The following is a 23,900-nucleotide window of genomic DNA, read 5'->3' on the forward strand; positions in this document are numbered from 1 at the left end:
GGTTGTATTTAAAATGCTGAACCTAAACAATTTTAATAGTGCCTCCCCTACAGATTCATGAGACATAAAAGAATTACCCAATTAACTTTTCCACCAAATGGAGCCAAAGTTTAGTCTTAAGTCATGGAAATCAAATCACAAGATCATGCAACAATAACAACAACAACAAAAAGGAATTTGAGAGAAAGAATAGGAAACTAATTTTGTTGCAATTTAATTTGGGGCTGGCACTTTACACTGATAATCTGATTTAATCCTCACAATATTGAAAGAGAGGTATTGCCCACATTTAAAAAATGAGGAATCTCAGGTTCTTATGAGAGCCCAGAAACAGCCCTGAAATTTGGATTTGGACTCCAAAGTGCATGCTCTCCCACTGTTAGTCTCCCTGCCTGCTACAAAGCAAACAACCTTTTAAGTTAATTGCGTATATCATACCACCTGCAAAATAAGAGACATCAGTGCATTATTATGGTTAAAGGACTGAGCTCTTCTGTCACAATTTCCTTAATAAAGGAATATTGAATTTCTTTCTAAGTAATAAAGAAGTATTAAATATCTGGGAAGCATCACCCAGGCATCTGATTGTCACCTGAAACTTTTCCCCAAAAGGCACCAAATGCATTTGACCTCCAGAACAGTTTTCATCCATTCCTGAATGAGCACACCTTTCCAGACTTAGCACATTTGAGCTGCACAAATAATAAAATTAGATTACACCTATTTCATATAATCGACAAAAAGCTAATACTTCATAAAGCACAGTCTAATAAGTTCTTTTTTTAACCGTGAATCAACCAATCTGCTGACCAAGAAATCTCACAAATGCCTAGTGAACACTGCTCCTTCCTTACCTCATCGTTTATTTCCTGCCTCTGTTCATTTTCCACAGATGAACTCAAATCACACACGAAGCATGTTGAGCCTGTGCTCATAAATCTCAGTTGGCCTATAATTTGCGATACCAAAAAGTCAATATGACAGAACAAGATTCTTTCTTGGACTCAAAACATTATGGATTCATTAAAAACAAGCCAACAAACACCTGTTCCAGATATGTGCCGGTGTGTTCAGACCTAGATCTTCTTTGCATTGCTGTGTCTAAAGCGAAAAGGCATGGGGAAAATTTACTGGGCAATACACCCTGCCTCAAAATCCCACTGAAATGGAGCTAAATAAGACCAAAGATGAAATAAGCCTCGTTAAATCCTCTGGAAAATTGTGAGGATTTTAATTCTGGATTGTGACACTCAGTCCAAGATCTCTTTAACCACACAAACAATAAGGACCATCCTTAGTGCCCTTCCATTAGTAGGCAATGCCATGTTTTTAGTGCAGGACTGGTTGACCTTGACAGCACTGCTCCCACACACAGATGAACAGTTTTCCATCCACAGCTTTATTTGTGTGCCACTGTAAACTGTTGATTTGTACCTCCCCCCCACATATACGTATGTTGAAGTCCTAATCCCTAATATCTCAGAATGTGACCTTATTGGGAAAGAGGGTCATTATGGAGGCAATCAAGTTAAAAGCAGTCATTCAGGTAATCTTGTATCTGATTGGTGTCCTTACAGAAAGGGGAAATCTGGACATAGATACAGACACACACAGAGGGAGGACAGTGTGAGGGAACTCGGGGGGAGGATGGTCAAGGGCTTAGAGCAGTGCATCCACAGTCAAAAGCCAAGGATGGCAGGCAAACACCAGAACCTAGAAGAAGTAAAGGAGTCCCCCCTAGAGCTGTTGAAGAAAGCACAGCCCTGCTGACACCTGAGTTTTGGACTTCCAGACTCTATAACTGTGAGACAGTAAGTTCTGTTCTTTTAAGCAAGACAGTCTTTGGTACGTTTTTGTGCAGCCCTAGGAAACTAATGCAACCACCGTCATGACGCCTGGGAAAAGAAAACATTTTTCCAGGGGTAGAAAACTAATTCCAACCCACAGGTCAATTTTGATGAAGTGTCAGGAGCTTCTGGAGTGCTGTGTTGAGAAAGATTCTCGGGTCAAGCCCAAGATCAGCAAAGAAGTCCACCACAACAACCACTTATTTTCAGTGCTGGAGGATGCACATCGAGAGTAAGCCATTCACTTGCCATGACTACAGTAAACCTATATTCATCTGTCGTCAGTGCCCCTGTATAAATTATTTTTCAATATATTCCAATATAGACCAAATGAGAGTAGAATTGGGGGAGATAGTTAAAAAGTAGGCTTAGAGAACAGATTCTTCCCTCTGCAGCCCGGAATTGAGTGAAGACCTTGGGACCCAGAGATCTGGAAAGGTGGCTCAGAAAAAAGAGAAAGGACTGCCTCTTTAAGCCACCACATCGCAGTTTTGTCCAGAGAGCCCTGCTGCTTATCTCGTTCAGGCTTTATGTCTGTAATTAATAGAGCCAGAAGCAAGATTCTTATCCAATTGCACTGGCCTATCATTATAGAATACAAGGCAATATTTTTGTCACATTGTAATTCCATAATTAATTATTGCATATTACAGTAATTACAACAGTGAGGATATTATGCAAGAAAACCAAAGATCCATGTTTATAAAGAAATAATTATTCAATAAGTTTATATTACAAATCAGAGGAAGAGGATAGCTATTCAATAAACAGCAGTTTGCTAATCACCTAGAAAAAATTAAGATCCTCAGCTTCATACAATACAGAATGACAAACCTAGTTGAATTAAGATTCTAAATATTAAAAAAATGAATTTATATATACGGGCAAGATTATCTAACAATATTTTTCTAACCTTGCTTTGGGAAGGCCTTTCTAAACAAGACCCAGAGGCCTAAAAAAATGACTGATAGATTTAACCATTAACAAAATCAAATGTTTCTGGGAGTTAAAGAATACTACAAAAATGTTTTTTAAAAAATAGTAAACATAGGTAGAAATCTAAGTGAACACCAATTGTAAAAATAATCATTATAAAAGAATAATAAAACGTATTCTACAGTTCAAAATGTATGCAGCATTACCACATAACAAAAATAGTAGACAAGGACACTAAAATGGTTGTTTTATTGTTCCTTATGTTCAAAAAAATTAAATATAGACATGCAGTATATATACATATAAACCCTCAAATTTTAGAGATAAAAACTATAATGTCAGAGAAACACAAACTGAATAGGATCAGTAGGAAATCAGATAAGGTAGGATAAAGATTCATTAACTTGAATACATCCTAATAGAACATTTAAAAATGAAAGCAAGAGAAAAAAAAAAGAATTCCAAAAAGAAAGAGAGAAAGAAAAAAGCATCCAGGTTCTATGGGACAACATTTTTTCTGTTAAATTTTTATTTGTAATCAAAATAGGTGATACAAACCAGTTGGCATAAGATTCATATAAATATAAATAATTGCTTATAAACCTCATGAGGAAACATACCCATGAGCAGGGTAGCTGGGCTCCCAGCACATGGTGAAGACCAACCAGGCAGCTCTGCTTTTAGGAGGCAGGAATCCAGAGCTGAGGGGAAGACTGGCTGGGGCCACTCTGAATAGCAGGGATAAGTCATTCCATAAATAAAACATGAATGCATAAAAACACCTAAGAAGGAGTCTCCTTCAGGCCCAGGAGAGGTCCAGGATGCTTCCCTGCCAGCCCAAAGCTGAGCAAGAGTCTCCCAGGGACTGGCTCTGAACTCCTGAACAACTCCATCAGTCATTTTCAGGGCCCTGCCTTGACCTGGCTCCAGATCGAGAAGGGGCCTGGGGCTGCCTCATCCACCAGAGGCAAATGACAGCGAGATGCCCACTCAATAAGGAGGCAAGAGAACCCAGAAAGCAGAGGGTACACAGGCCTCAGAGGAATAAACAATGAAAAATACTGAAAAGTGTACCTTAAAGCTGACCTGTGCTGAGTACTCCGAACTGTGAGACAATTTTAAACAGCCTAATAATAATGTAATCGAGGCCTCAGAAGAAAACAAAAAGGATAAAAGGGAAAAAAATGTTTTCAAAAAAATGTGCTTAAACAGTTCCTAAATTCGATGAAAATGATAAACTTACAGATGCAAAACCCTCAAAGAAACGCAAATGTAGGAAACATAAAGAAACTAAGCAGTGAGGTCCTACTATACAGCACAGAGAACAATATCCAATCTCTTGTGATGGAGCATGATGCAAGATAACATGAGGAGAAGAATGTATACATGTGACTGGATGACTGGGTCACTTTGCTGTACAGTGGGAATTGACAGAATGCTGTGAATCAAGTATAAGAAAACATTTAAAAATTTTTAAGAAAGAAAGAAAGAGAAAATCATTTTCCAAAATGATACTTGAGATCCAGGTCAAGTGGCTTTATTAGGCTCATATCTCCCTGCATAAGGAATCATGCTAGAAACCCAGTATTTTTCTTAGGAGGCCTACGCCGGACCTAAATCTGCTTTCTCAGACAAACAATCAAATTACTTCAACTTCCTTTTGGAATTCAGTGGGAATATTAAACAAATAATAAAGTAAAATTAAAAGCTAAAGAAAAACTATGCCAAAGCACATTATAATCAAATTGCTTCAAGCCAGTGATAAAGATAAAATCCTAAAATCAGCTAGATTTAAAAGGACCTGTTGTAAACAGAGAACAAAACGTTCAGAGAGAAGGGTGAGTGCAGATTTCTCATCGGAAACAGTGCAAATGAGAAAACACTGAAGCAACCTCTTAAAAGTACTAAAAGAAAAGAAAAATATTAACTTATATTTCTATACCCAGTGAAAATAGCTTTCAAAAATTAAGGCAAAATAGGTCTTTAGAGACATAAAATAACTGCAAAATTTATCACGAGCAGACCTACATTACAAGAAATGGTAAAAGAAGGCAGAAGGAAAGTAATACCAGATGGAAATAGGACTCTACACATAGAAGAGCACTAAGAGAGATGCCTCTATTAGTAAATACGTAATTTTTTTATTATGTATATCTCTTTAAAAGGTAATTGGTGACTCCTAACAGGCATGAGTTTTCTTTTGGGGATAATAAAAATGTTCTGAAATTAGATAGTGTCAAAAGTTTTACAATCTTATGAATATTCTAAAAACCCTGAAATGTAAGCCTTAAATTGTAGAATTTATGGTACATGAATTATATCTCAATATAAACGGTTAATATAAACAATAAATATTTTAAATAATTGATTAAACCAAAAATAATGTATAGTAGGATTTATAAAATACGTAAAAGAAAAACACATGACAATAATAGATGCTAATTATCTCTCAAACTGCTCTATAGATTCAATGTATTACTATTCAAAATTCCAGTAGGATATTTTTGTACAAATTGATAAGCAGATTCTAAAATTCATATGAAACGCAAAGGACCCAAAAGAACCAAAACAAGATCAAAGTTAGAGGAGTATACACCCACCAGAATACAAAAATTCTGAAGATTGAAAATGCCTGCTCTTGGCACAGCAGGTTAAGGATCCGGCATTGCCACTGCAGTGGCTTGGATCACTGTTGCGCCTTGGGTTCAATCCCTAGCCCAGGAACATCTGCATGTAGCATGCACAGTCAAAGAAAAAAAGAATTAGAAAAAAGAAAACGCCCATTCCTGACAAGAATAGAGAGTAACAGAATGGCATTTTGTGGCGTATACATTGCATATCTTGTGACCCATCAATTCCACTCCTAGTTCTGTACAAACTATGCACATGCATGTTCAAAGCAGCACTAATCGTATTAACCAAAAACTGGAAATAACCCAAATGTTCATCAGCAGCAGAAGAGTTAAATTGTGACAGATTCATTCAATGGAATTTTAAGCAATGAAGATAAATGGCATGGATCTCAAGTATAATGTTGACTGTAAGAGGTCAGGCATAACTAATGCATTATTCCATGAAGTTCAAAAATTGGCAAAACTAATTCATAATGTTTATAGACACCTACCCATGTGGAAAAGCATAGAGAGAAGCAAGAAAATGATTGCATCCCCCAAGAAAATAAGAGGATATTGGTTCTCTTTATTGGGGAAGGAATGGGCACCCAGGGAACTTCTAAGATACCGACAATGCTTACTTTTTTGATATAGGTCAGAGTTAGGTGCCATTCGTCTTATAACAATTTATTAAATTCTTACATATTTTAAGCTCATTGTCATAAGTCAGGCTTATTTCAAAATAGGAATGCTTAGCATGAAAAAAAATCACTTTGTTTTCATTGTAGTAGAATTATGGTTGTGGTGATGTGTTCAATCTGCCCTCTTTATTCCAAATAGACTAAAACATTTTACTCTGTATAATTCTGTGTGATTCTTAAAACAATAATCATGTGTTATTTTGTGGTTAAAAACAATAACAAGTGAAACTTTGGAAATGAAAGATTCTTGGATTTCTGAAATAAATAAAATAAAAGTGCATAAAATGATAGAGAATGGAGCTTAAATCAATAAGGAAGAAATAACTCCAATTCTCAGCCAGCCTAAAACCTTTGGAAGAGTGGTGGTAAAGAACAAACAATTCTTATGCCTCTTTCTTTACTCAATCAAACGCACTTAAGCTCCTTCCAGGAGTATAATGTAAATATGAGTAATGGAATTGATTTTTTATCAAACATACAAGAATAAATCAGATGAATTCTATTCCCTTCAAGGTATTCATCTCGGGAAGTTAGACACTTTTTCCAATGAAGCTTTTATTAATGCAAACATTTTGGCATGCCTCTTAGGGAATTGCCTTCCGAGACTATGGTATTCTTTTCATAACCTCCAGGATGGTAAATTCACCCTTTGCAAATGAACTGAGAAAGTTATTTGGATCCACACCTGATAAACAACGTAAGTAAACTCACTCAGAGTATGTTGATGACATCCAAAAACTGAAGTATGGCTGTTAAGAACTGGGACTATTCTTAAAGGAAATTTCCAAAGAAAAAAAAAATTTCCAAAAGAGAGTTTGAGCAATGACAGTATTATTGGAATGTGTTTTGTGTCTTAGGTAATGTAACCACTTTGGAGACAAGTACATATTCCATCCACTTATTCAACCAATGTATTGAAGTCCTTCTGTGCATCAGACACTGATCCCAGACTCTCTAGCGACAGAGCAAAGAACACAATGGGAAAAACAAACAGACAAACAAACAACCCCTGCCTTCATGTAGCTTATTTGAATATATGCTTATTAACAATGTGCTGCATAATTTACAGTTACACTTTTCCTTTCTGACTTTGTGTATTTAATGATTATAATGAAACCGCTACAAGGTATTTACAGTATTCTTAGTATTTGGTAGGCCTTCTGAGAACAAGGATTTAAATCTTCAACCTTGTTCAACACAATGCTACGAAGTATGGGGATGATAAACATCCAAACTGCTTTTCTAGTGGAAAATCAAGAGTTACTTATATTTAACTTCAGAGCATTTTATAAAGAAATATAGCTGATACAGAAAAAGAAAAAAAAGTGATTTTTTTTTTTTGGCTTGACAAGATTCACTTTAAAAATTCAGTAATGCATTCATAAAAAATAAGGATATGTTCAGTTAGATTGAGCCTAGTAGGAAAGATTTGGCAAGTAGGTCCCCGGACTGTGTTGCAATCATACGGAAATTTTTCCAAGGTGCCCATGGAAGCGAGCATCATACTAGTCTAGTTACTTATAACTCAGCAGCCGAAATCCCTGCATGTATCTGGAAAGAGGATGCCAGCATCTGGAAATGAGTGGCTGTCCACCTCAGGATCTGAAAAAGAAGCTGGCATACTAACCAAACTCTCCCAATTGAGGTGTCAAAATCTGGGGAGTCCTCACCCCCACAGCTGCCACCACCAGCACCTCATCATTCCTCATCTGACCTCATCCAAAACCCCTTGTTCCATTTTTCTTTCTTTATTTATTTATTAATGGGAAATGCTGCGCTGAACATTCCAACACCAACGCCTTTGCCCCAACCTCTCCGCAAAGATAGCAATTTCATCAGCAATGCATTTCAGCGACATCTGCAAGGAGTAGGAACTCAGTAAGAATGAGGCGTTCTTCGGGCTTCAGGGAGAGGGTGCTTGTTGACGCTGGGCCTTGGAGAGACGGTAGACCTCGGAGGCATGGGGAGGAGCGGTGGGGATGCACCGCCCTCAGAGCCCCCCACCCCCGTGGCCCCACGACCTCCTCCATGCTGGCGCCCCTCCCAGCTTCAAGCTCGCACCCCCGCCTCCGCCTTCTGCTTCCTGTTTTCCTAGTTGAAGCTCTTCTTAATTAGCTTGCCTCAAGTCTCCAATTTGACTACAACTGTTATGGGCTCCTTGCCGACAGCAAGCCCGCCTGGCACACCCCGCTGCACACCTTCGCCTGGACCAGGGCCACCGGCCCAGTTCCTCAAACTGCTCTCGAGTATCTAGTGGCTCCAGGTTTTCTGTTTACATTCGTCCCTCTTTTCCTTGCTCAACACTTTTGTGCTTTGGAGGAACAAGCTCCTGCAGGCAGAAGCCTAGTGTTATTTATCGGGAATGACTATTTCTTGCCAAGTCTTCTGAATGTTTTCAACACTATGTATTTGGGGGATGAGGGGGCGGGAAGGAAGTACTGTGCCCATATGCCTAGAAAGCAAAAATATAATACCTATGCAGGATTCAGAATTGATTTTAAATTCACATGCAGAGGTTTTGGAAGGGGCTGCATTTTTCACATTTTTAATTTATTAATTATTCCATGTGTTTAATTTGTCTCTGTAACTTGTAATTACAAATGTCATAATTTGTAATTTATTTGTTTAAAAACTAAAAATGCTTTTTTTTTTCTTAAGGCAGAGAATCAAAATCTGGACAGCTTAGATCAGGACCTATTATGATTCCAAGGGCCTTCCCCTCCTAGGAAGCTTTTCCCTGGCCTCCCCTTGGGGAAGTCCACCCACACTCTACATCCAAGAGAGCCCCAGAAATGCAGCAGGTAGGTGCCGGAGCACAGAGGCCTCTGGTAAAAGAGTTTTTGCTGAGTTTTGTCAGTAGAAAAGAAATACACACACACACACACACACACAAAACACACACATACATATAGAGCTAGTCCCTTAAAAGCAGGAAACCTGACTTAGCAGTAAGAACCATTATTCTTGGTATTCTCCAGAATTTCTGGGACAGCAGGTGCTCTATAAGGCCTGAGTAATGAATGAATTGATTAATTAATTAATAAAGAAGCAAATGGGAGTTCCAATTGTGGCTCAGCAGTAACGAACCTGATTTATCCATGAGGAAGAGGGATTGATCCCTGGCCCTGCTCAGTGAGCTAAGGATCCGGCATTGCTGTTAGCTGTGGTGTGGGTCATAGACTTGGCTTGGATCTCATAGCCTGGCAGCTGCAGCTCCCACTGAACCCCCTAGCCTGGGAACTTCCATATGCTGCAGGTGCAGCCCTAAAAAACAAATAATAATAATTTTTAAAAAAACAAATGATGAGAAAACAAATGAGAATATGCAGCTTATTCCATTTCACAAATAATATCTATTCAGCACCTACTATGTATATGTAGGCACCGTGTTATGAGCAGCCCTTACCACTGAGAAGCTTACAATTCACTGGGAAACAGACAAGTAATAATATGTAACTAACCATAGCCTAGATGCTATCAGAACACAGAGGGAAGGGTCTGGACTTGGGCAGGGAGGGGAAAGGTGAAGGGGGCCATAAAATAAAAATCCATCAGGAGGAGTTCCCGTTGTGGCTCAGTGGTAACAAACCTAACTAGTATCCATGAGGATGCGAGTTCCATCCCTGGCCTTGCTCAGTGGGTTAAGGATCCAGCATTGCTGTGAGTTCCCGTGTAGTTCACACAGTCGGCTCGGATTCCAAGTTGCTGTGGCTATGGCGTAGGCCGATAGCTACAGCTCTGATATGACCCCTAGCCTAGGAACTTCCATGTCATGGGTGCGGCTCTAAAAAGACCAAAAAAAAAAAAAAAAAAGTCCATCAGGGGAGAGCATAAAGTATAAGGCCAAGGATCAGGAAGAGACAAACCAGCCTAAGTGGTTTCAGTTAGGCTGTAAGAGTTCACAGGCAAAGAAGGATGACCTTTTTCCCAGAGAGTAGTGTGGCTGCTTTCAACCCTGGGAGCATGGCAGGTAAAGGCACTTCCTGCTGTAAAACTTCTGAAGGTCATCAGGAACCAGCTGGGCTATTAACAGCCGAGCCTCAGCTGGCATGTGGATTGGAACAAGGAGGAGCCCAAAAGACATATGGCCCATCCATGCTTCTCCACGGAAATGCAAAGCTGTGGAACACTGTGGACCTGTGGCCAGGCACAGAGAATTTCAAGGGCATAGAAAGCTGGAGGCAGAGCTAGATGGCAAGGGGAAGCTTCACAGACTCTTGGGTGCTTACATCTCAAGCCTATGGGATGTAGGATTCCACCTGCCAAACCACCCAGAAACCACCAACCTGACTGGAGAGCGCAGCCCAGCCCTTGCCGCCTTGGCTCCAGTGTCCACCAAAGATTCACCCTCTTCCTAATGGAACCAAAGGAGGGGCCACTGCTCTTCTGGGCAAATATTATCTACTTCAGTCTCTCCTGTTTATACCCAATAGCCAGCATATAACTTTTTAAAATAGGAGACAATCTGGAAAACATGACATGCAATTTAAAAAAAAAAAAAGTGGATATCCCTACTTTTAGAACATTTTAGGACCTCTCTCTGATCAAGACTCTCTCTTTTGACCAAAATTTAGCCACTCTTCTCTGAGTCTTCTTTTTGACTGGATCTTGCCTTTGGGCTTTGTCCTTGGCCTTTTCAGTTCAGTTTTAGCAACAATCTTTGCAGGTCAGTTTAGTGAAAATCTTCCACCTGTGATTGACATCTGATCCAATTCTTCATACCCTCCTCTGGACTTTTGTTTTCTCATCTTTATTTATTTTTTTTATAATTTTTTTTAATTTTCCCACTGTACAGCAAGGGGGTCAGGTTATCCTTACATGTATACATTACAATTACATTTTCCCCCCAGTCTTTCTTCTGTTGCAACATGAGTATCTAGACAAAGTTCTCAATGCTACTCAGCAGGATCTCCTTGTCAATCTATTCTAAGTTGTATCTGATAAGCCCAAGCTCCCGATCCCTCCCACTCCCTCCCCCTCCCATCAGGCAGCCACAAGTCTCTTCTCCAAGTCCATGATTTTCTTTTCTGAGGAGATGTTCATTTGTGCTGGATATTAGATTCCAGTTATGAGTGATATCATATGGTACTTGTCTTTGTCTTTCTGGCTCATTTCACTCAGTATGAGATTCTCTAGCTCCATCCATGTTGCTGCAAATGGCATTATGTCATTCTTTTTATGGCTGAGTAGTATTCCACTGTGTATATATACCACATCTTCCGAATCCAATCATCTGTCGATGGACATTTGGGTTGTTTCCATGTCTTGGCTATTGTGAAGAGTGTTGCAATGAACACGCGGGTGCACGTGTCTCTTTTAAGTAGAGTTTTGTCCGGATAGATGCCCAAGAGTGGGATTGCGGGGTCATATGGAAGTTCTATGTATATATTTCTAAGGTATCTCCAAATTGTTCTCCATAGTGGCTGTACCAGTTGACATTCCCACCAACAGTGCAGGAGGGTTCCCTTTTCTCCACAGCCCCTCCAGCACTTGTTATTGTTTTCTCATCTTTAAAATGAACCATTTGGAGCTCCCGTTGTGGCTCAGCATAAACCCACCTGACTAGCTTCCATGAGAACACAGGTTAGATCCCTGGCCTCACTAGGTGAGTTAACGATCCAGCATTGCCATGAGCTATGGTGTAGCCTGCAGATGCAGCTCAGATCCTGCGTTGCTGTGGCTGTGGTGTAGGCCAGCAGCTGCAACTCCAATTCGACTCCTAGCCTGGTAACTTCCATATGGTGTGGGTGTGGCCCTAAAAAGACAATAAATAAATAAAAGATATAACACTTGTAAATACCTATGACACAACACGGGAACATCTAAACACATAAAGTAAATATTAACAGACATAAAAGTATACAGTGACAGTCCCTTGCAATAGAGCAAGGGACCTTAATACCTCACTTACATCAATGGGTACACTGTCCATATAGAAAATCAGTAAGGAAAATCTGGCCTTAAACAACACATTAGACCGGATGTAGTGAACAGATATACAGAGAACATTCTACCCCCAAACAGCAGAATACACCTTATTTTCAAATGCATATAAAACATTCTCCAGGAAGTATAGATGTTAAGCCACAAAAGAACTCTCAATAAATTAGAGAAGACTGAAATCATAGCAAGCATCTTTTCTGAACCACAGGAGTATGAAACGAGAAAAATGGGAAAAGCGCAGATACAGGAAGACTAACAACGTGCTTCTAAGCGACCAGTTGTCACTGAAGAAATCAAAGAGGACATCCAAAAATGTCTGGAGACAAATGAAAATGGAAATACGATGTTCCAAAACCTATGGTGAAGCAAAAGCAGTTGTCAGAGGCCAACCTCAGGAAACACTGTGGTGAGAATGTGAAGAAAGGGAATCCTCTTTTATTGTGGGGGGGATGTAAATTGGTGCTGCCACTATGGAAATCAGTGCAGAGGTTCTTCAAAAAATTAAAAATAGAACTACCATATGCTCCAGCAATCCCACTTCTGGGTATTTATCCAAAAAAATAATTCAAAAAAGATATGTGTACCCCAGGGTTCATAATAGCATTGTCTACCATAGTCAAGATATGAAAGCAACCTAAGTACCCATCACTAGATGAACAGATAAAGAAGATGTGATTGAGATACACACACACACACACACACACACACACACACACACACACGATGGAATATTACTAAGCCACGAAAAAGAATGAAATACTGCCATCAGTGATAACATGGATGACCTAAAGGGTATAATGCTAAATGAAATAAGTTGGACAGAGAAAAACAAATACCTTATGATTTCACTTGTATGTGGAATTTAAAAAACTAAACAAAGAAACAAAACAGAAATAAACTTAGAGATACAGAAAACAAACTGGTGGTTGCCAGAGGGGAGAGAAGTGGGGGGTTAGGCGAAATGGGTGAAGGGGAGTAAAAGGTACAAACTTCCGGACTTTCCTGGCGACCTAGTAGTTTCAGAATCCAGCATTGTCACTGCTGTGGCTCAGGACGCTGCTGTGGCACAGGTAAAGTTCCTGGCCCAGGAGCTTCTGCATGCCATGGGCATGGCAAAAAAAAAAAAAGGGTACAAACTTCCAAATAAGTCACGGGCATGTGATGTACAGCATAGGGAATACAATCAATAATAATATAATAACTTTATATGGTAACAGACTTATATGTAGCCTCCAACCCAAAGTGTATATAAATGTCAAATCACACTTGAAATTATCATCATATTGTGTGTCAACTCCGATAAAAAATATTTCTGAAGTGATAAAGAGAAAAAAAGTATTATTTGGAAGTAAAACTAAGTTTAAATAAAATGGGATAAAATTTGAAGGCAAACTTAGGCTCAAGTTAATGTGTATCTACTCAGTATGAAATGAGCGAGGCTGAGCACAGCAGTCATCAGTTACTGGTAAATCGTCCTATATTAGTTTATCTATTCTGCACTTAAAGTCAGTGGAGTCCTGAGGAAAAAAGAGCATTGACTGGTGGAGGAGATGAGGTAGAAAAAGACCCAGGCTGGTTGAGACATCTTAGCTACTGAGATAAGGGTGGGGGCTTACAGCATAAAAGGCCTGGGTGCCTGGAGGGAGGACCCAGGAGTTTTTAAAAAGAAAGAGAGAAAAGGGCAAGAATAGGAAAAACAAATGCTTAAATACCTTTACAATTTATCTTTATAATTTTGCTCAAGACTCTTTTTCACTAAATCCCACAATTTCTATGATAAGTAATATCAAATTATTTACTAAAGATCTCATGATACAATTAAGAATGGGCAGGAAATAACAAAGAACATTACTGAATATAGAGAAAAAGGATACATTGTAAACTCTACAAAAAGAAAAGGTTTTCATCAGTTAAAAGGATTTTCAACCTCAACAATAGAAAATCTTGTAATATGACTTAGAGGACAGAATGCCAAAACTACCACTGAAGAGTTCCCATCATGGCTCAGCAGTTTACAAACCCAACTAGTATCCAGGAGGATGCAGGTTCGATCCCTGGCCTCACTCAGTGGGTTCAGGATCCAGTGCCGTGAGCTGTGGTTTGGGTCACAGACACAGATCGGATCCCATGTTACTGCGGCTGTGGCACAGCCCAGCGGCTGCGGCTCCCTAGCATGAGAACTTCCATAAGCTGTAGGTGCAGTTCTAAAAAGCAAAAAACAAAACAAACAAACAAAAAACTACCACTGAGGGCTTGGCTACATGACTCAATTAATCCCAGCACCTACTTTCTAAAATGGCAACAGAAAAATTTTGAAGTTTGTGCACACACACACCCAATTTCTGCAGGGATGTGTTGCTGTCTCAGTATGAAGTCACCCAGTGCTTCCCTGTGTGTGGACTATGTGGCAGGGCTGAGAATCAAGCCCAAGCAACAATCAGACCCAATTTTTCTACTACATTTCTGCAGCTACTATTGGTATTCGCATCTCCCAAGAAGGGAGCAAAGAGAATGCAAGCGTGGGTCATACAGTTGGAGTAGCTGACAGATCTAGCTGAAGAATATAGTATATATCTGTAATCAATAATAGAAAAAGTGAATAGGAATAGGATTAGGACCAGGAAAACACATAATAAAACCGAAGAAGCCACATAGGGAGACTTAGTGGGAACAGAATATCGGACAGAGCTGTGTATAAACTACCAGGTTTTGACCATGACCTCACATGGATCCCTCTAATAAGAGCTGTGTTTGTGATGCTAACTGGCATATTAGCTTGGAAGAGCAGTTTAGAAAAGCTACTGATCACTAGTTTGCTGCCAATTAGAAATAAAACAATCATAAGTGATATGATATTTGCACTTCATCTGAATGGTATGAGGCTTCATATTGCTTTAGTGCAGATGTCTAAACTCTGATGAAAGAGTCTACTCTAAATATAGGGGTCTCATATGTAGGGTTTCATAGTCAATAAGCTTGAAAAACATGAAGTGAAATTAAACATTTTATTTACTGAGAGACTTCTCAGAGCCTTTACGTGGCTAATGTGCCCTGGGATCACCAAGGGATGATGATCCCAGTTCATGCCATTTTATCACAAGATACTTCTTAACAGGCAGCCTCTCGACAGATGGAATCACAATTAGAACTTTGTGAAATACTTGTTTAGAGTGCGAGGAAAAAGTGCAAACTTTCTTTAGGGCTCGTTTTGTGTAAAAAAAAAAGGGGGGGGGAGTTCCCGTTGTAGCTCTACAAAACAACCTGACATAAGGTCCCTGAGAATGTGGGTTCTATCCCTGGCCTCGCACAGTGGGTTAAGGATCTGGCATTGCCACAAACTACAGCATAGTTTGCAGATGCAGCTCAGATCCAGGTGCTTGGCTGTGGTGTAGACTGGTAGCTGCAGCTCTGATTCAACCCCTAGCCCAGGAGCTTCCATGTGCCTCAGGTTTGGCCATAAAAAGAAAAATAAAACATTTTTAAAACCCACCAATAATAATTAAATTGTTATAAGGACCTGAAGATGCTTGATGCCTGGGCCTCCTTCTCAGAAGAAAAAGTGCAAAGTTCATATCCTTATCTGAAAAAGGATCTTGCTTAGGGGAAGTTCTTGGCCAAATATCTCGGAACATCCTATATTTAATAATAGATTCAATTCATATGTGATGAGTGAATGGTAAGTGCACTGAGAGAAACTGCAGAAACGCTATCAACCAACCCATCTCTCCAGAACAGTCTTCCCCCCACATCTACACAGCTCCCTCCTTCTCTTCCCTCTGGCCCTTTCTCAAACCACAACTCCTTGGAGAAGACGGTCCTTGTCTATTACGGCAACTCCAACAACTCTCTCACCACTTGTCTTGCTTTGTGTTTTATTCCACTTATCCACCTACATATTATACAATTACGTGTTTATCTGTTTATTGTCTGTTTCCTCACTAGGGTGTTGGCCCACTGAGGCCAAGGCTTTTGTGTGTTCACCTCTGTGTCCTGAGCACTTGGAACAGTGTCCCTCTATCACATTGTGGACCTTCAAAACATGTGTTGATACAGACAGAGAACAGACTTGTGGATGCAAAAAGGGAGGGGGAGGCAGTGGGATGGACAGGGAGTTTGGGGTCAGTAGATGCAAACTACTACATTTAGAATGCATAAGCAATGAGGGCCTACTGTACAGCACAGGGAACCATATCCAATCTCTTACGATAGAACATGATGGATGATAATACGAGAAAAAGAATATACATATATATGTATGCCTGGGTCATTTCACTGTACAGCAGAAATTCTCACAACATTGTAAATCAACTATACTTCAATAAAAAATAAATTTAAGGAGTTCCCATTATGGCTCAGCAGTAACAAACCTGACTAGTATTCATGAGGATCCCTGGCCTCACTCAGTGGATTAAGGATCCAGAGGTGCCGTGAGTGGTGGCACAGATCACAGACTTAGCTCAGCTCCCCGGTTGCTGTGGCTGTGGCTGTGGGGTAGGCCAGCAGCTACAGCTCTAATTCAATCCCTAGTCTGGGAACTTCCATATGATGTGGGCACAGGCCCCCCCCCCCAAAAAAGACATACATAAATAAATAATGGGGTTTTTTAAATGTGTTGATTAAATACTCAAAATTACCCACATTGGTTTCTAGCTCTATCAGTGATGTTTTTTCCTTGAAATATACCATATACCCAAGCATTTAAACTTCCTCCCTCTAGTCTCAGAAAAAATGAAGCAAACAGATTTGTCCGGGGTCAAGCCCTCCAGGCTTGTTAGGATCGTGGTTCAGGCGGAGCTTTCTCTTTCTGAGGCCTGATGGTGCCGATAACTAACATCCGAGGACAACATGATCTTTTAACCTGTGGCTGAGAAGGAAGATTATTCTTTTCTTTCATAAAAAAATAATATTCCAAAAGAATGATTTATTTCACACGCATTTTATTCATTTTCAAGTGACGTCTCTAACATTAAATGATTAGGCAATGGTTTTTCTTCTCTGTTACTCTGAGACATCTTTCTGGAAGAAGGATATTGAAAACAGATGCAACCGCATTTTGTAGCCAAATTCGTCTGTATTTTGTAATTTCTTTAGGCCATATTCAAGTGTTCCAGAGGTTTTTGTTACACTAATGTAAAAGGAGTTACTCTCACAGTAAAAGCCATCATGTGCTATTAAAACACAATAGTAAAAAATTCCGGCGTTCCTGCTATGGCTCAGTGGGTTACAAACCCACAATATCCATGAGGGTGCAGGTTCAATCCCTGGCCTTGCTCAGTGGGTTAAGTATCCAGCGTGAAGTCCTAACCCCCATAAGACTGTATTTGGAGATAATGGCTTTAAGGTGATAATTAAGGTTAAGTAAAATGACAAGGGTAGCTTCCTGATCTAGGAAGACTGCTGTTCTCACAAGAAGAGAAAGAAAAAACAGAAACCTCTCCCTCTGCGGATTTGGGTAGGAAAGGTCAGTGTGGTGACACAGAGAGAAACATCTGTCTGTAGTCCTGGAAGAGACGCCTCACCAGAACTCAAATTTCCCTTGGACTGCTAAGCCTCCTATACCCTAAGAAAATTAAATCCTATTGCTGAAGTTTCCCAGTTTGTGCTATTTGATGGCAGCCCATGCCAGCCGATACACCTCTTTTTGTTGAAGTGCACGTACATTTCTCCCGAGGGTACAAAACAGCCCAATCTCTGCAAATTCAAACTTTCTTCATCATGATTTGTGTAAGGGTCCCTCTTTTTCATGGGTGAAGAAGTATGTTACATGGCAAATGGCTGAAAGTTTCAGGCAGCAGGGCAGGACTGTTCCAGGCAGAATGTTTCTCAGCACCACCTGAAACCATCCAACCTGCCCGTACGGGAAAACATCTGATAGACTGATGCTTTGAAAGGGCATGTACCCAAGATAGGAAAAAGGGCAAGTGAGTAGCATCTGTAAGATTAGGACAGGAAAGTTAAATAGCACAGTGAGCTGAAGCTTAGGAGAAAATGCTAAGACAACACAAAGGTTAACCATGTTCAATAAATCAGTGAAAATGGAAGGGATAAGCCCACTTCTTGAAAAAAGACTGTGTAAGAGTCATAAATGACTGAGAAGGAGGAGACCACGAGTCCTTGAGAGCATCTGTCTTCACCCCAAAGAAAGACATTCAGATTGGGGAAAATAATTAGGGTTAAGAAGAAACTAAACAGCTAAGTAACCTGCAGTATTTCCATCTTCAGCGCATTAGGCAGCCACTAACATTTATGTTTCTGCACTTCTTAATGGCCTGGGGCAGGGGCGGGGAAACATGGCCTAAGATTAAGTGGAGGGCAGGGGGAAAGCAGGATACAAAATTGAATTGCAAATAATCCCGATTTATGAAAAAATAAAATCAGGGGAAAAAATACCCAATGATTATACGCCAGAATTACACTGGTTGCCTCTGAGTAGTAAGAGGATGGGTATTATTTTTTTCTAAAGGTATATTTTTATGAACCTTAAAACAACAAACATTTGTTACTTGCACAATCAGAACAAAGAAGTAGAAGAGTAAAAAGAAGCACAAAAGCAGGAACCCAAGGCACTTGAGGCTGTTATACACACCTTCAAGCCCGTAGGAAATGAGGCCAACATTCCAGGCCCAGGAGTTAGAATGAGAGAATCGGTGTCTGTCATACCCGAGGACACACAAACATTAGGTAAGAGGCCAGGAAGCTCTGTTTTTCAAAATTATGAGAATCTTAAAACCCCTGGGCACAATATCTCAGGGTGAATCTGGACCTGATTGCTTTGAAATCCTAGAAAGGGTGATACACAAGGAGCAGGCTTAGCTTTATTCTACCCACCATTCGCCTAGACCCAAGCTTTGCCCTGATCACGACTGTTACCAAAGCCCAGGAGAAACGAGATGCTCGGCCCCCACAGGTCCCAGCCCTGAGGTCCGTGGGTCCCCTACACAGTCTACTTATAATTGATGACATCTGGAGGTTGGAGGTCAAAGTTCACTGTGTTTTTCTGGAGCCAATTTTTTTCTCCCAGAGCCTCTCCCTGTGCGCAGAGCATTCTGCAGTCTCCCTCTACTGGCCGCTTCTGGTCTCTGCAGGGCTCTGCTCTGCCCCAACCCACTCCTTCCACCATAGCTCTATTTGACAAGGGCCACGGAGAACCAGCACTGACAGCACAGCAGGCCCTTCCCCAAAGCCTTCCTCTCATAACCAGTCCTGAAAGATGTCCATGACATTCCATGGCCGGGAGGAGCGGGGGGCGGGGAGGGGGGGGCTGATGATTTAAAATCTGAGAAATTGCCTTAAGGAGAATCATAATGTCTCTTTTCATATTAAACGTTTTTTGTGTTTTGTTTTGTTTTTTGTCTTTTTGCCTTTTCTAGGGCTACTCCCGCAGCCTATGAAGGTTCCCAGGCTAGGGGTCGAATCGGAGCTGTAGCCACCGGCCTACACCAGAGCCACAGCAACTCAGGATTCGAGCCGCCTCTGTGACCCACACCACAGCTCACGGCAACACCAGATCCCTAACCCGCTCAGCAAGGCCAGGGATCAAACCCGCAACCTCATGGTTCCTAGTGGGATTCTTTAACCACTGTGCCAGGACAGGAACTCCCATATTAAAAGTTTTGACAATGTCTACCATAAAGAAGTTTTTAAATTTGGTTTAAATTTGACCACATTTAATAAAGTTGTTTTGTGAAAACTTTTTTAAAATCCTATTAAATCTAATAAATGAGTGATCTGGGAGCATGCTTTGGCAAGAGCTATGCTGGGAAGCTTCCTCCCCAATAACACTTATGGTCTAGAAAAAATTTGCAGTTCCTGTGTTGGAATGGGAGACCCAAAGGCCCCTTGAGAGCCTCAAGCTGCAGCCTCTGCATCACCTCATGAGGTGTGGTCCACCCTGCCCAGATGGAACTCAATCTACCCTCCTGCAAACAACAGACCGGGGTCCTGGTCCTCTCCCTTTATTCCTTCTACTCCTTCTCCTGACCTCTGTCCTACTTTTCACATCCCTCCTAACAGCCAGCAAAGACCACTCTGCACAGAAGCTCAGCCAGCTAGCAGATATTAGCAAAAAGGCAGTCAGTCAAACCATCTGCTATCCATCCTTGCTCCCTACCTATCTTACCCAGGGATTTTTTTTTTTCTTTTTCTTTTTGGCTGTGCCCGTGGCAGCATATGGAAGTTCCAAGGCCAGGGGTCGAAACCACACCACCGTAGCCACTGGAACTACAGCAGTGACAACACCAGATCCTTAACCTGCTGTGCCACCAGGGAACTCCCCGTGATTTTTTTAAAGGAATCTTAAAATCTTGTTTGTTTTTGATGATTAACTCATACCTCAGCTTACCCATTTCTTCAGGAACATCTCCTTAATCAGATCAGATTTTCCATCTTATCCCCATAAGAAACACCTCTTATGGTACCATGAAGGTATCTAGCGCAAGTCCCATTTTGTGTATTTGTATGAACACAAAAGTGATATCTGCCTCCCTCCCTAACTTGAATGTACGATCCATCACTGTGTTCCACATACTTCTTTACTGTTTCCCATTTATTCCCTGGATCCTCATCACAATCCAGCTAAGCAGAAAGGTTTGATGGTACCATTGTTATCTCCAGTTTATAAATCAAGAAACTAAGGCATAAAGGGGTCAAGGAACTTGACCAAGATTCCACAACGGATAAGGGAGAGATTGGAATTTGAGTCCATGTCTTCTGATTCCAGAACTCAGTGAGAGTAACTTAATCACGAGACCCAAGATTTCCTGAGGGCCTAGGACACACAATTTCTCATCACATTTTTGAAGGAATGGATGGATGGATAAGTAAACATAATTCAAGTATATAATGCAGCTATTTTTAGAAATAAACAATATGTAAAGTAAAAGTTGTCTCTAATCCTATCACCACCTCTCCCAGACAAAACAATTTTCAGCAGCTTTCTAACTGTCCCTGACAACGTGAAATGCATTGCAGCGTCTTGAAGTATTTTACATGTGGCTTATTCTGTGAATTTTTGACTCTTGATGAGAAGAATCGTTTTCCCTCCAGGACATGCCCGTCACACTGGGACCCTGTTTACTCACATTTCCTCTCCTGCACCACCACGAACACTCGTGTGTCGCTCAATATTAACAGATGATGGATAAGCAGATGTTTACCACCAAAGCAATAAACAACATCATTCACAATATTTACGATCAAGATAAAGAACTATAGGCTGGATAAGAATACTGATATGTAGAATCGAAACTGAATAAGTAATAAAACTCAGAAAGGAATAATTAATAAATGTTCAAACTGGAGGAGACAGGGCCTTAACAGCATGCCACAGAGCTCTGTCCCTATTTCTGGATGGCTCAGCATGGCTAGTAAGCATTTCATGAAAACAGAAAGCATGTTGATCATTTCTGAAGATAAGACTAAACTGGAAGAGACAGATAATAATTCAGATGACACAATCAGTCTTTAAAATTGTTCCAGTAAATGGAAATAATGACACAAAACCAACAAGATTAAATTTAGTAGGATTTAATAGAAAGTCTGAATTTAATTTCTACAACTCAATAACAGAAATTTAAAATGGGGGCTTCTGAGTTCCTATCATGGCTCAGTGGTTAACGAACCCGGCTAGCATCCATGAGGATGCTGGTTCGATCTCTGGCCTCGATCAGTGGGTTAAGAATCCAGCGTTGCTCTGAGCTGTGGTGTAGTTCGCAGATGCGACTTGGATCCCGCTTGTTGTGGCTCTGGTGGAGGCCGGCAGCTGCAGCTCTAATTGGACCCCTACCTTGGGAAACTCCATGTGCCCTTCATGCGGCCCTAAAGAGACTAAAAGAGTCGGGGGTGGGGGGGGGGGCTTCATTTTCTTCTCAGCTTACAAAATAAGCCTGGGTGCAGCCCAAGATTGATTAAGCAAATCACACCTGTGCAGCAGACCCAATGTCTGTCACCTAATTCAGATATGCAAAAAATGTCTATTCATTTCCTATCTCTCAGTTTAACTTCTACGCTGGAGACCTCAATTTGCCAACCAGGCAGAGAAGTTAATCTCAGTCATTCTTTAAGATGCTTTATCACCCCAGGGAGACTCAGGAATTTATTCACTGGTGATGTATAGGGAATAGGCTGGCCCCACCTGTCCCCTGCCATCTATCTATGTGGATCCAAGAGCCCTGCTGCTCCATCGCACTGTTGGGCCATCAGGGTGTTTGCCAAGCCTGGGACCTCTCTGCCTGAGCTCTCGCTGCTTTCCACCTCTCTGGCTTTGCTGCCAGGAAGCAGGACGGGACCCCCACTACTCAGGAACCCATAGACTTCTTTCTCTGGCTCCCTCCCACTCTCTCACCTTGTTGGTCTCAGAAAATCCTGCCCCCAGTAGCACTTTCTTTTTTCTCCTTAGCAAATCTCCTTGGCCCTTATATCACCTCAATAAACATTCTAAATTCCACCATGGGCCTAAGCTTTGAGAAACAAAATCCAGAAGTCTACATCCATTGATTCTACTTCCTACCTTGACATATACCTCCCCTGAGACGCCAGGGGAGTAAAGCTATTTGCTTGAATTGGAGGAAAGAACCTTGGAAAATACAAAAAGAAAAAAATTAATAGCTTGAAGTATGCAGCCATAGAGATAATGGGGCACTATTACACGGCATTAAGAGCAACTATCTAGGCTGTAAAATTAGAAGAAAAGCTGCCCCTAAAATAATGTTAAGTGAGAAAGAAAGATATACAAGAATGACTTCAATATAAAAATATATGTTTTTATAAGAATCAGGACTTAATTTGAAATGATATAAGTTGATATAATATTTTATATAAAATTAAGTGCATAATAACTTTTGAGAGATAAACCATACCAAAACAATGCAAAACCAAAACCAAGAATTTTTAGAAATAATTTAACTATTATAAACTCAAGGTAAGCTAGTAAATGAAATGTGTGGTTTTTTGAGGAAGGCTAATGTAATTTTGAGATGTATGGCATAAATTGTTAGCTGTCTAATAAAATCCATTCTTCTCTTCCTCCATTGTAATTGAATTGCAACAAGTCACATGGCTGCCTTAACTAGACTACATTTCCCAGCCTCTCTTGTAGTGGGTGTAACCGTATGGCTTTCTTGCCAAAGGAACATAACCGAAAGTGATATATGCCACTTCTGAGCACATGATGGGTGTGCTTTCTCGTTACTGTTTTTTCCTAGCTCTCTATCCAGAACTCATACTCAGCTTCAACCAAGATGATTACCAGGAGTTCTCATCATGGCTCAGTGGTAATGAACCCAACTCATATCCATGAGGATGCAGGTTCTATCCCTGGCCTCACTCAGTGGGTTAAGGATCCAGCATTGCTGTGAGCTGTGGTGTAGGTCAGGTCGCAGACGCAGCTTGGATCTGGCATTGCTGTGGCTGTGGCATAGGCTGGCAGCTGCAGCTCTGATTTCACCCCTAGCCTGGGAACTTCCATATGCCTCAAGTGTGGCCCTAAAAAGGCCAAAAAAAACAGATGAGGGTCCATCCACAGATTCATTATTTGCAGTTTCATATAAAACCTGAGCAGTTCAAATGCCATGACCTCTAGGAATCCTTGCCTGACCTTCTGCCCTCAAAATGAGCTAAGGAGCCGTCTCCTGTATCATCACAGCACCAATACCACTCTCTATCCTTGACTTAAACATGATGGATGGCTTATATACTTATTTACCCTTCTTTCCCACTAGACTGTGATTCTTTGAGGACAAGAAGCCTTTTGCTATCTGGATAAATGAATGGAGACTAAGTAGTAAGTTTAATAAATGTGCATCAAACTGAGTGAAAGTGAAATTAAAGAAAGGTAGTTTGGTTCAATAAAGCCAGACTCAAAG

This window comes from Phacochoerus africanus, chromosome 7 (assembly GCF_016906955.1).
Source record: "Phacochoerus africanus isolate WHEZ1 chromosome 7, ROS_Pafr_v1, whole genome shotgun sequence".
Lineage (NCBI taxonomy): Eukaryota > Metazoa > Chordata > Mammalia > Artiodactyla > Suidae > Phacochoerus > Phacochoerus africanus.